We start from the raw sequence: 12066 nt of genomic DNA, 5'->3' as shown, positions 1-12066 counted from the left end.
GAGACCCCAAAACATAAAGAGCTGCAACGCTCCAAACACCAGGAGAGCCAGGAAACGCCAGCACCGGGGGGCAAAGCTCCCCACGAGCCCCCCTGCGCTGTGCACCCCCTGACTGGTGCCCCCAAAGCAGATGGCGATGGGCGCCCCACATTCCCACGGGGACCCCCATCCCTTCGCCCCGGGGTGAGGAGCATCCCACCCGTCCCCATCTGCGCCTTCCATTGTGTCGGCCGCCGGCTCGCCGGATTATTTTTAAGCTGACAGCTGAATGTGCCCTGCTGATTTTAACCGGCACAGACAAGCCTCGCAGAGGGCAGGATCGCTGGAGTCACCAACGGCAGCACCGACCTGCGGGCGTGGGGACATGTCTCTGTGTCACGGGCACGACGGACCCAGAGCTCCGGTGCATCCGTGACACAGGGAAAAGTCCCCAGCATCAGTGGCCCAGGACCTGATCCCGTAATCCAGCCTTACAGCGGAACAAGAGAGAACCTGCATCGCAAACAACGCTCCCAGGCTGCTTTCCATCTCCATCCCAAAGTTCCATAACTGATGGCAGAGGAGGAAAGGCTTAGGAACACTCCGATCCAGCACCCTGACCCCACTACCAAGGAAGGGTGTTGTTCTTCTTGCCCTGCTTAAGGCTGCTTAGGACTTTCACAGCCTCAGCGCGGTGCCCCTCCCTCTCTGGATCCCTTTCAGACCCAGACAGACCTCTGCAAGGGGGTGGGCAGAGGAGCAAACCACCCCAGACTGCTTTCACCACGCTGTGCCTCAGTTTCCCTTCCAATCAACCCTAGCTTGGAGCTTTCGGGGTTGCAAAGTCCCCAGCTGTGGGCTTGGACGTCACCCACAGCGGCCCTCACGGCCCCACCGATGCTCCAGCTCCCCCAGCAGTGGGGTTGGTACCCGATTTGTCACCTCAACCACTTGTCCCCCGCACCCCATCCCCACAGGGGACCAACTACCTCCCACCTCTATAGATTTATTTTCCTCCCAGCCCAGCGGTTTCCGCTGTGCTCCCACCACCAGCTCAGCCTCCCCAAACCCCCATCCCATGAGGGGGGCAGGCAGCGACGATGGGGGGAGCCCCTCGTTCCTTGCCAGAGTGCTTTGTTCCAGCAGCTGCGACAGCCCAGGGCTGGGCACACTGCCCCCCCCGGACCCCTCGTACCCAGACGGGTCCAAACCCCCTGAGGTCCTGTGCCCCCCAGCATGGATGTCACCATCCCGCCTCGCTCCCTGCATGGGGACACGCTGCTCCCACTCCTGCAGAACAAAGCAGTGTTTTCCCCGCATCCCACCTGGGGGGCAGGATCCGTCCCCCCTCCCGCACCAGCAGGAGCAAAGCACCCAAGCACTCAGCACCAAGGCACAGCACTGCCCTCACAGCCACCCCTGACCCCAACCCTTTTGCCACCGGGGATAGGACGGAGGGGACTCAGCGCTGCCAGGAGCTGCGACAGCCCCAGCCCCCAAACCCACCCCCCCAGCCTGGAGCCCCCCCCATCCTCTGCCAAAACCCCCCCAAACCAAGACATGATCTCCAGCCCGCGGTTCTCACCCGGTGGCACTTGTCGTCGCGGGGCGTCGGGGGGCCGTGGCGGGGGGCCGGGGGGCAGCGGCGCTGCGGGCCGGCAGCGTGGCGGCGCAGGCTGCTCAGCCAGATGCAGCGGGGCTCGGGCAAGCTGCAGTCCACCCCGACGGCACGCTCGAAGCGCCAGCCCTTGCCAGCTCGCTCCACGCTCCACAACCCCTTCCTCACCACCGTCACCGCGTTGGGGGTCCCTAAGGGTCTGGGGGGGCCCCGCAGCACCCGCCGGGACCCCCGCTGCCCTCCGCCTGCGCTCTCCTCCACCATGTGTCTGCAGTCCGTGCCCGGCTTCGGCGCAGCAGCGTGGGCTCTCAGCCGGCAGCCGGCACAGCCATGGGCTCAGCGCCTCCGGCACCGGCTTCAGCCCCTGAGTTGGGCTGCTTGGCAGCAGGGGCTGGTGGCGGGGGCCAGCGCGGGGCTGGCTGCGCCGTCTCGCACGGTACGGGTGATGTGTGGTGTTCGCAGCCCCGCGATGCTGCACACGCACTCGCACGCTCGCTCGGCTGCTCACACCCCCTGCGAGCCGCACGGATCCGGCACAGCGGGTGGCAAGAGGCTCCCACCCAGCTGGGATGGACGAGGGTGGGGTGGAGAGATGGTGGGAGGGATGGGTGAAGGGTGGGATGGACGGAGGGTGGGATGGAAAGAGGGATGGGTGGAAGGTGGGATGGACAGAGGGAGGGAGAGAGGGTTGGATGGAGGGTTGGATGGAGAGGTGGAGAAATGGAAGAGGGGTGGGATGGATGGATGGAAGGTGGGATGGTCAGAGAGTGGGATGGATGGATGGATGGATGGATGGATGGATGGATGGATGGAAGGAAGGATGGACGGATGGATGGATGGATGGATGGAAGGAAGGATGGTAAGTGGGATGGTCAGAGGGTGGGAGTGATGGATGGATGGATGGATGGATGGATGGATGGATGGATGGAGGGTGGGATGGAGGAGACAGGGATAGATGGGGGGCAGGTGGCCACACACACCATGTGAGCTGCTGGCAGGGATCAGCGTGCCCAGCCCACTGCCCCCCGCACTGAGCCAGCCCCCACCACTCTGGGCAGTGTCACTTGGCCCAGACTTTCCCTTTTTTCTTTCTTTCTTCTTCATTTTTTTTTTTTTAATCCACCCCCTTCTTCCTCCATCACCCCGGGCAGCATCCCACCCTCCCCGCTTCCTCCTCTCCCTCCTCCCGGCCCCTTCCTTCCTTCCTCCGCTCGCTCTCCACAGGGCACTGGGCGATGCTGGGGACAGGGAGGGGGACAGCCTGGGCGTGCAGCAAGGGTCACCCCTGCTCAGCCACGAGAGAAGCAACCATGGGGCTCTGCAAGGGGGGTCCAGGAGCTCTGAGACCCCTTGGTCCCCACTCTGTCCTCAGCAGAGTCCACGCAGCGGGGAGACGTATCCATCCCCAGGCTCTGCTGATGCAGCCCCCGAGGTTGGACTCGATGATCCAATGGGTCCTTTCCAACCTTGTGATTCTGTGATTCTGTGATTCTGTGATTCTGAGGGATCAACACAGCCCTTTGGGGTCTGACGAAGACCCCTGGGGACCAACAAAGCCCCTCCAGAGACCAACACAGCCCCTAGGGACCAACAAACCCCCTCTAACTCCCTTGTTCTGTACCTGTGGAAAAGGGTGGTGGCTCCAAAGATGCTCCCCATCAGGAACCAAACCAAAAGCCCCATTTCCCAATCCCATCACCCGTTTTGGGGGTTACCCAGGGTTGCAGGCACCGTGGGTCCCTGCTGTCCCCCAGGCACAGAGCCACCAGCCCCCAGGTCCCCAGTGTCAGGGATGGCAAATCACCCTCATCATCAGCATCCAGAGGCTCCTCTTGGCCCAGGGGCAAAAAAATCACACCTCCCCAGCCCACCCCACACCCCTTTCAAGCCCTTGAACCACTGGGGCGGTCGAAGGATGGGGAGAACAAGGCAAACAGCGGCACCTGGGTGAGCCCTGCGCCCATGGGCACCGGACCCGGGCAGGGGCTGTGGGTGGGCAGCACCCCCTGCCCTGCCTCCCCCCTCTCCCGCACGAGGGGGTCCCCGGCCACATTCCTGCCGTGCTGGAGGCCGAGGAGAGGCACGTGCGGCCGCGCCAGGGAAATACCAGGCATTGCTAGGATTGCAGCCTGGGGGCCAGCTGCGGCCCCCCTCCTCTCCTCTGCCCCCCTCCAGCCCAGCAGCAGGATCAGTGCGATGCCACGCAGCCCCTTCCCACGGCCACCAGCAGCACTGGCACCGGGCACCAGCGAGGGGACAGTCGCCGCGGTGTGATGCCACACAGCCCCCCTGCGCGCTGGCAGTGCCGCGGGGATCAGCACATCCCCAGCACCCATCCTGGCCAAAGCGCCACAGCTCTGCCCCAAAACCAGCCCCGAGCCCTGCTGGGTGACTGGCTCAACTGGCTCGGTGGCAGACGTGCCCCAAGGACCTGGCTGCACACCCCGCATCACCATCCCAGTGCCTCCACGCTGGCAACACAGGGAGAAATTGGGATGGGGGAATGTGGGAGCCAAATCCCTGCCATCGCCTTCCTCCTGGGGCCACCCCGATGTCCCCCTGGTGTGATGGGGGTCTCCCACGGGAACAGGCAGCGTGCCCAGAGCTGCCCGGCCGGAGCACTGAGACAGGGCTGGCATCGCTGTCGGAGCGAGAAGCACCCGGGGGGGCTCCGCTTTCCAGCTACAAGGGGGGAGAGCAGCCCGCTGTGGTGGGCTGGCTCTGGCCGGGGGTCCTGGGGCAGCGGGAGCAGCACCCGCTGCCCCCAGGACCGCAGGTTTCATGCTGCCACCTCCGCTCACGCCTCTCCTGGCAGTGCTGAGCAAGCAGGAGCTGCCCCAGCAGCCCGGGGATGCAGGGGAGGGGGGGGCTTGAAAAGGGGTCCCCAGCCCTTGGAAGGGGTGTCGAGGCAGGATGGGCCCCAGGATTGTTCCGGCAGCCCAAAGTGGGAAAGGTCAGGCGGTATTCGCGGGGGCAGATTCCACCCCGAGGAATGCGAGCACGCCTGGACGCCTTCCAAAATACTTGTGTTTTGCACAGGAGTGTCCTAAATCCGCAGCCAAACGGGAGCAAGGGGGACGGCAGCGCGCTCCCGGCATGCACCGCTGCCGGCACGCCGAGGCAGGGGCGCAGGTGTGGGGACACGTTGCCCACACGAGTTCGAGCTGCCGGCGGGCTGCACGGCCCTCTGTCGGTATCGCCTGCCTGCCTGCACCCCTAGAGCTCAATGGGGAAACTGAGGCACGGAGGAGCCAGGCACAGCAGATGGGATCAATGCAGGCAACGCTGCATTTATGGGGGGGGATCTCCGTATCTTGCACCAATGACACCCACGGCTGCTGCTCTCAGAGCTCTCCCACCCTGCTCAGACCCAGGGGACACACCACGGTGGTCCTGGTTGGGAGGTGACAACACAGCCTGACCCCCCGCTATGCATCCCAGCTGCAGCCGTGGGTCCCCGCCAGCGGGGCCATCGCAACCCTGGCATGCAGCGAGGATAACGTCACGCTCCGGGCAGGAACAGAGGACAGAGGGACAGGCAGCTGCCGGTCCTGCCACCGCCACGGCGTGCTGGGCTCAGCCCCAGCCTCACTCCTCCAGCACCGCTTTCCACGCGAGAAGGCTTCTTCGGCACAGAGACGCCAGGACACAGGGCTGGGGGGGCAAACATTAATCCATCCTGAATGGCGAGCTGAGATTAGGGTCAGAAAAATGAGGTTTTAATAGGATTTTCAGGGAGGAGAGAGCCATGTGGAGACAATAACGGATTCCCAGCCCTTATAGGGGAAATGCGCTGCCTGCTCCAACCTGCGGCGGGTCCTGGTGGGGAGCAGGGATGGGGGTCCCACTGCACCCCTCGGTCCAAGCCAGCTCAGGCAGCGTTTGGGGAGGCAGCAGCCCCAAAAGGAGCAGAGACCAACCCCCCTCTGCAGGCAGGGGCTGCCTACGCCCACCCACACATCCCAACAATGTGGGGATGCTCCGGCAGCAGGAACTGCCTCAAGTGATGCAGTGGGGGGGATAACGGGGTGCAGCCCCCAAGCAGCAGTCACACAGTTGGCGTGGCCGTGCCTCAGCCTCCGGGATTACTGCCCCGCAGGAGAAAGCATTTTAATTCTCTTTAACCCAAACCAGGGCTGAGAAGCTTTGCAGCTCAGCGGGGATTTGAGGGTGTGTTTGCCTTCTCGCTTGGACACAGCCAGCATGTGTGTCCCCATCCCCTGGGATGCCCCTGACCAGTATGGCACAGATGCATCACGCTGGGAGCCGAACTGGGAGCCACTGGGGAGCAGACGCATATCCCACACGGAAGGAGCAGCATTGGGAACACGAGGCAGCAACACCTCGTGATGGAGAGAAACCATCCAGGTGCCTCCCAATAACCCTTGGGCTGCCAGTACACCCCTGTGCCACCTCCCAGCCTGAGCAGGGATTTCTTGGCATGGATGCATCATCCATAGGCTGGGCAGGAATCCTGGGGATGGATTTGGGGAGGCCCTGGAACAGGTTGCCCAGAGCAGTGGTGGTGCCCCATCCCTGGAGGGGTTCAAGGCCAGGTTGGATGGGGCTCGGAGCCCCTGATCCCATGGGAGGTGTCCCTGCCCATGGCAGGGGGTGGGACTGGATGGGCTTTGAGGTCCCTTCCAACCCAAACCATCCCATAATTCTATGATTTTGGCTGTCAAGACGGGCAATGTGCTCTGATGTCCAACAGTCTCCCATTTTCTCACCGACCCCACAGCCACACAGTGGACCTCACAGGGGAACCAGAGATGGACACCACACGGCATGGGACTTCCCATCCTCACAGCCAGTCCTTGGACAGCCCAGGACAGGGGTCCCGCTGCGCTGGCAGCACCGCGCAGCCAGACGGGCACTGCCAACGGCACGGCTTGACCTGCTGCCAAATCCCACCCCACGGCGGAGCCACTTCCCAGCCAGGGACCCCCACCTACAGCCCCATCACCCAAAGCAGGGGGTGACAGTGCCCGGGTGACACCGAGCCAAGCGCCAAAGAGAAGCGGAGTGGTGAGGAGACCAGCGGAGCTGCGAACTGGCTCTCTGACATTCCTCCCGCTCCGGTTTGGGTGTTAACTCAGGGAAGGAAATCGCCTTGTTCCTTCCCAACGCCAACTTTTATCTTGACAGCGTCTCCTTCGCAGCCCCGTCATCAGCCCAGGCAGTCCTTGCTTGGCTCCGTCCCCTCCCGCCTGCGTCGTGACCAAACTGAGCTTCATCCTGGCAGCCTCTGCGCTGGGAATGCCGGCCCTGGCTCCGAGGAGCTCTCATTCCTGCAGTGTCCTAAAGTGGCAGCTCCAAAGAGGTCCAGCTGGCCCAACCAGTCCTCAGTGCCACATTGAGAGAGTATTTGGGGATGCACAGAGCCCCGTGCCCTTTCCTGACCTCTCCTCATCAGACTGCGGACCTTGGTGCCCACGGCATCTGGTCCCCCCCGACTCCTGGCATCCCTGGTCCAGCTCCTGGAGCCGGATCATCCCTGGTCACAGCCGAGCTGGTAGCCACGACGCAGGCTGATGCCACTGCATCGATGCGAGCACGTACCGGTGGAGCCTGCCCACGCCGCTGGCTCACAGCTCCGTACTGCGACGCCGGGGCAGGATGCGGCTCCAGCTCTATCCCAGCGCCACGCTCTGCCTGCCAGAGCCCACGGCAGCCCCTCCGGCCCCAGAGCGCCAGCACCCGCAAGGCACGGACCCACAGAGCTGGGGGATGCTCGTGGCTTCCCAGGGCTGCATCCCAAGGGGGCTCAGCCAGCGGGAGGCGGGGTGGGGGATGCTGCATTCCCTGCTAAGGCAGTGGCTCCCTGCGGCACCAACGGTGCCACCGCCCTGCACCGAAGCCCCACGGCCTCTTAGACTCATCAAACATCCTGAGTTGGACTCCATGATCCTTGTAGGTGACTTCCAACCCCTGTCCCTGCACAGGACGATCCCAACATTCACACCGTGTGTCCGAGAGCGTTGTCTCTTCTCGCAGCGCATCCTCTCTGTGCCCTCTGCTCGAGGTCTCGTGGGTGCCCAGTCCACACGGATCATCCTTAACACATGGTTCCAGCGGGAAGGTGGCTCCGAGGAGGGGACAGGGGTTGGGGACACGCAGCAAAGCCACACCAGGTCTGAGCCCAGCACGAAGGTGCCCAATGGACCTTGTGGCCACTCACCAGAGAGGATGGGAAACACCGACCCAGAGACACCGAGGAGGAGTTTTATCTCCCAGCCCACGGGGAAGCGGCACCAAACCTCAGAGCAAGGGGGATGAGGGCTCACTGCCTGAGCTGCCTTCATCCCCACTTCCTCCTCCTCCTCCTTCTCTGCCCTGTCCTAAACCCGGCGTTATCGGCAGCGAGCCCTAGAAAATTAACAGGATTCCGTTTCCTGTTTTTCCCATGGAAACCCTCAAATAGAAGCTGGCCTCATTATTACAATTTTTTTGTGTCTCTCTCTTTTTTTTTCAGCAGGGCTAACAATGAGCCATTTCCTCCGGTGGCTCCGAGAGGCACCTTGCGCTCTGCTCCCACTTCTCCGTGGCGGAAAATCCTACCCGGAGAGGTCAGGGGGAGGCTGCCCGCTCCTTCCACCCCCTGCCCTGCCCAAGGCCAGGGGCCCAGGGTGGGGGCTGTGGCTCTGCACCCTTTGTAGATGTGGGGGACACCTTTGTAGATGGGGGGGGACCCCCTTGCACCTCCCTGGGCTGCTGCCCGTGGATAAGGACCAGGCCAAAGGCTGGGAAGGGAGCACAGGAGTGGGCGATGCTCGGATGAGGGGATGCAGAGGATAAGGGCTAAATCCTGCATCCCTCGCTGGATGGTAAAAATAAAGAATGGAGAGGGGTCCTGAGCCTCCCTTTGGCCACAGCAAGGACAGGAGGCAGCTCTGGGAACATGGATTTGGGGACACAGCTTTGGGGACATGGATTTGGGGTCATGAATTTGGGGACACGGCTTTGGGGACATGGCTTTGGGGACACGGCTTTGGGGACAGCCGTGTTTCCGCCCGCTGCAGCCCCAGCCCCGACACCCAACAGCGTTTTCCTGAGATGAGGAGCAGCCCAACGTGTTTCTACATCCCAACATGTTTCCGCAGCCCATGTGCATCCACAAGCCAAACGGCCAGCCCATCTCCCCGCCACCGCCTCCTGCACCCAGGGCCACCGGCATCTCGCCGCCGCTGCCACACCAGTCACCGCCAGCTCCGGCGAGGACCACCCCACCCCGCAAGCGCTGGCACCGTAGCTCTGTCCCCCGCCTCGCACGGCACAAAAAGAACCCACTATGTGCCACAATAGCGCGATTGTCCCCCCCAGAGCCACCCGCCCCAGGGCTGCCCCACGCGCTCAGCCCCATCAAGGGACCCACTGTTGTGTCGGGGGGACTGGCGGGGGGGCACGGCCGTGCGGGCACCCCCACGCCTGCACCCAGGGGTGCGCAGCCACGGGTCTCGGGGTGCTGCTGATAGGGGGTGTTTGAGGGCAGAGCCCCGGAACCTGCTGATCTCCCCACCACGGGGGACCGAGACACAGGGGATGGATTCAGGGGTCCCAGCACAATCCTTCTCCTACCTGGGGACTGAGCACCACCTACCGCAGCCCCCGCTCCCCCCCGCTGCAACGGGGTCTCCAGAAAACAAAGCACTTGCAAGCACAGGCTTGGGGATCCCGTGGATCCCAAGGCAAAGCAGGATCAGTCACCACAGCCATCGGTGTTTCCTTTTGGCCACTTTGCGATGACTCTCGTCCTGGGTTTCCACCTCATTTCCTTGCAGGGAGTCCGGCTTTGCCCTCCAGCTCCCATTTCCGCAGGCTCGGTTGCTGCAGCACGGCTTGGGAAGGGGACTGATCCCAGCATCCCACCCACCCCGGCATCCTCCCAGCCTGGGGAATCAACCCGCTCCAGGTGCTGGGATCCCAAGGGCTTCGCGCAGCGGGGACCAAACCCTTGGGCACGTGGCCGATTCCCGGCGAGGCGGCAGCACCGACGCGCCAGACCGCGACGCCGTGGGTCTTGCGACACGCAGCCACGTCGGCAGAGGTGTGCTCGCTGCGGCGCGGCCCGAGAAGGCAATTAGGGAGGACTTAATGAAATCCTGAGGGATAAGCAGCCACGGCAAAGGAGTCAGCGTGCTCTGAGCCAGCGCCAGAGCCGTTTGGGACGTGGCCAGGAGGGTGGCGGCAGGTTTAAAGCAACCACCGTGGTTTGCAACCTGGGGCATCCTAAGCCGGACGGCTCCTGGAAAGCTGGACGGGTTTCGGGAGCGGGCGGCACAGCACAGCTCGCGCAGCCGGCCCCGCCGCTCGCGGCCTAGAGGCAGCCAGGTCGATAGTTTCCAACTTGAGAGCTTAAAATAGGTCATCTATCTCCATTCCTTTTTAAATCAGGTCTTGCTGCCCGCTGAAGACAAACTTGGTTTATTAATGGGACAGCACCGACTTGAAACCTAATCTTTTTTTTTCCCTTTAATGAGAATTAAAAGCCATCCTTGAGGCTTGATGGCTTCCCAAGACAACCCCCCCATCCCTTTGTGCTTTCTTCCAGCGAGTGGATCCACACGAAGCCTGGAGAAGCCTCAGCCACTGGTACCCAGACACACAGCCCCCACGCTCCAACCCCAAAGCGAGAGCTGTCAGCAGTCATAGAATCATAGGTTGGAAAAGATCTCAAAGATCACCAGCTCAACCCCACCACACCAATTAGCCCATGTCCCAAAGTGCCACGTCCGCATGTTCTTTGAAGCCCTCCAGGGATGGAGGCTCCTCCACCGCCCGGAGCAGCCTCTGCCAGGGCTTCATCACTCTACAAATAAAGATATTTTTCCCAATATCCAATCTAAACCTCCCCTGGTGCAACTCGGGGCCATTTCCTCTCATCCCATCACTTGTCACTCGGGAGAAGCCCAGCACCTATCTCACCACAACCTCCTTTCTGGGAGCTGCAGAGAGTGACGAGGTCTCCCCTCAGCCTCCTCTTCTCCACACCAAACACCCCCAGGTCCCTCACCGCTCCCAGAACCCTGTTCTCCAGCCCCTTCCCCAGCCTCATCCCTCCCTGCCAGACTTGCAACATCAAACCATGGTCCTTAAGCCTTAAATAACGCCCAGCAGTGGTTTTTTTGGCTTTTGATGTTGCCGGTGACGGCGCCCAGGCAGCGCTGCCAGCCCCAGGGGCGTTCAGGACACTCCACATCACCCATCAATTCCCCGTGTGGCGCGAAAGACGGGTGCCAGAGCTGCCGGCCGGGCGCAGCGCGCGCTACGCATCAAGGTTAAAACAGCAGCGGCGAGGTCAGAGCCCTCCACGCAGCCGAGGAACCCAAAAATCTCGACGCGGGCAGCGAGCCCCCCAGCACGGCACCGCGCGCTGCCTGCCCCGACCCGGCGCTGGTGCCAGGTTTCACGCTTGCAAGGCAGGATTGCGGCAGGAGCCCCGAGCACAGGCTTTTCCTGTCTTTCAAGTTCAGAGTTCAGAAAGAAATAAAGAAGAAAGAAGGGGAAAAAAAAAAAAAAAAGGCATTAGGAAACTCCATTTGCCAAACAGCGCCTGTAAATAGGGACGAGGCAGTGGCCAAGGGCTTGGGGACGTTGGGCCACAGCCCCTGCCACGCAGCCCCGGTTGTCGGACGGGATTTCTGCTTATGCAGCACAAAAAACCTCACCGGAGGATTGCAAAGCGCCTTCCTCTCCACCATCCTGCCCGGACGCGAAGGGAGGTGGTTAAATAACCCCCCTCCAAGTCACCCAGCAAGCAGGGGACAGAGATGGGTACCCCAAAAAGCCCCCACGCTGCAGGGTGCTCCTCCCTCCAGGAGGGCATATTTCACCCCCAAAAAATTCAGCACAAGAGCAGATTTCAAGAGATTCGAAGCTCCCCGCCCCAAACACCCGAGTGCCAGCGCTCAGCGGGACGGAGTAAGCAGGGAGGAATCTGAAGAGAAACCATGATTAATGCTCAGCCGCTGCAAGGAGCAGCACTCCTCATATCTGAACCATTTCGCACACCCCAATTAATCCTTTGAGGCCGGTTATTAGCCCCATCGCCGGGCTGGGGAAGCCGAGTTCAAATAACCAGGAACTGCGGAACAGAGGCCGAATTCAGCTCTGGGGGAGCAGCCTCGGCTCGGATGTTGGCTGCGCCAGCGCAACGCCGTAACCCGCATCCCTACCCGGCTGCTCCCCCTCTGCCCACCCCACGCCGCCGTCACTGGGATTTGGCACAAAATGGGCAGGAAATGGAGTTTTAGGTGGTAGCCGGGCTGGGCTTCCTTGGCACCACGCTGCTCCCCGAGGAGATGGGAATTGTCCCGGTGCCCTCCAGTCCGGCACTGCCAGGCGATGCCGGTGCCCACGCCACGGGAGGAGCATCCGCAGCGTGGGTCAGCGGTGTAAATACTGAGGCTGGGGGGCTGCTCAGAGCCAGAATGTGACCCTGAGGGGCTACGGGCACATTGGGCGGATCT

At 62.5% G+C, this 12066-nt stretch overlaps 1 protein-coding gene across 3 annotated transcripts in view; it reads right to left on the bottom strand.

Annotated features, from left to right (window-relative positions):
- Positions 1–12066, bottom strand: part of ARHGAP23 (Rho GTPase activating protein 23) — a 40063-nt gene that overhangs the window by 19928 nt on the left and 8069 nt on the right. The gene's annotated exons all lie outside the window — the stretch shown is intronic.

The sequence above is a fragment of the Cuculus canorus genome, chromosome 25 (genome assembly GCF_017976375.1).
Source record: "Cuculus canorus isolate bCucCan1 chromosome 25, bCucCan1.pri, whole genome shotgun sequence".
Classification (NCBI taxonomy): domain Eukaryota; kingdom Metazoa; phylum Chordata; class Aves; order Cuculiformes; family Cuculidae; genus Cuculus; species Cuculus canorus.
The sequence above is the reverse complement of the archived record's forward strand: the minus strand, read 5'-3'. Positions and strand labels throughout refer to the sequence as shown.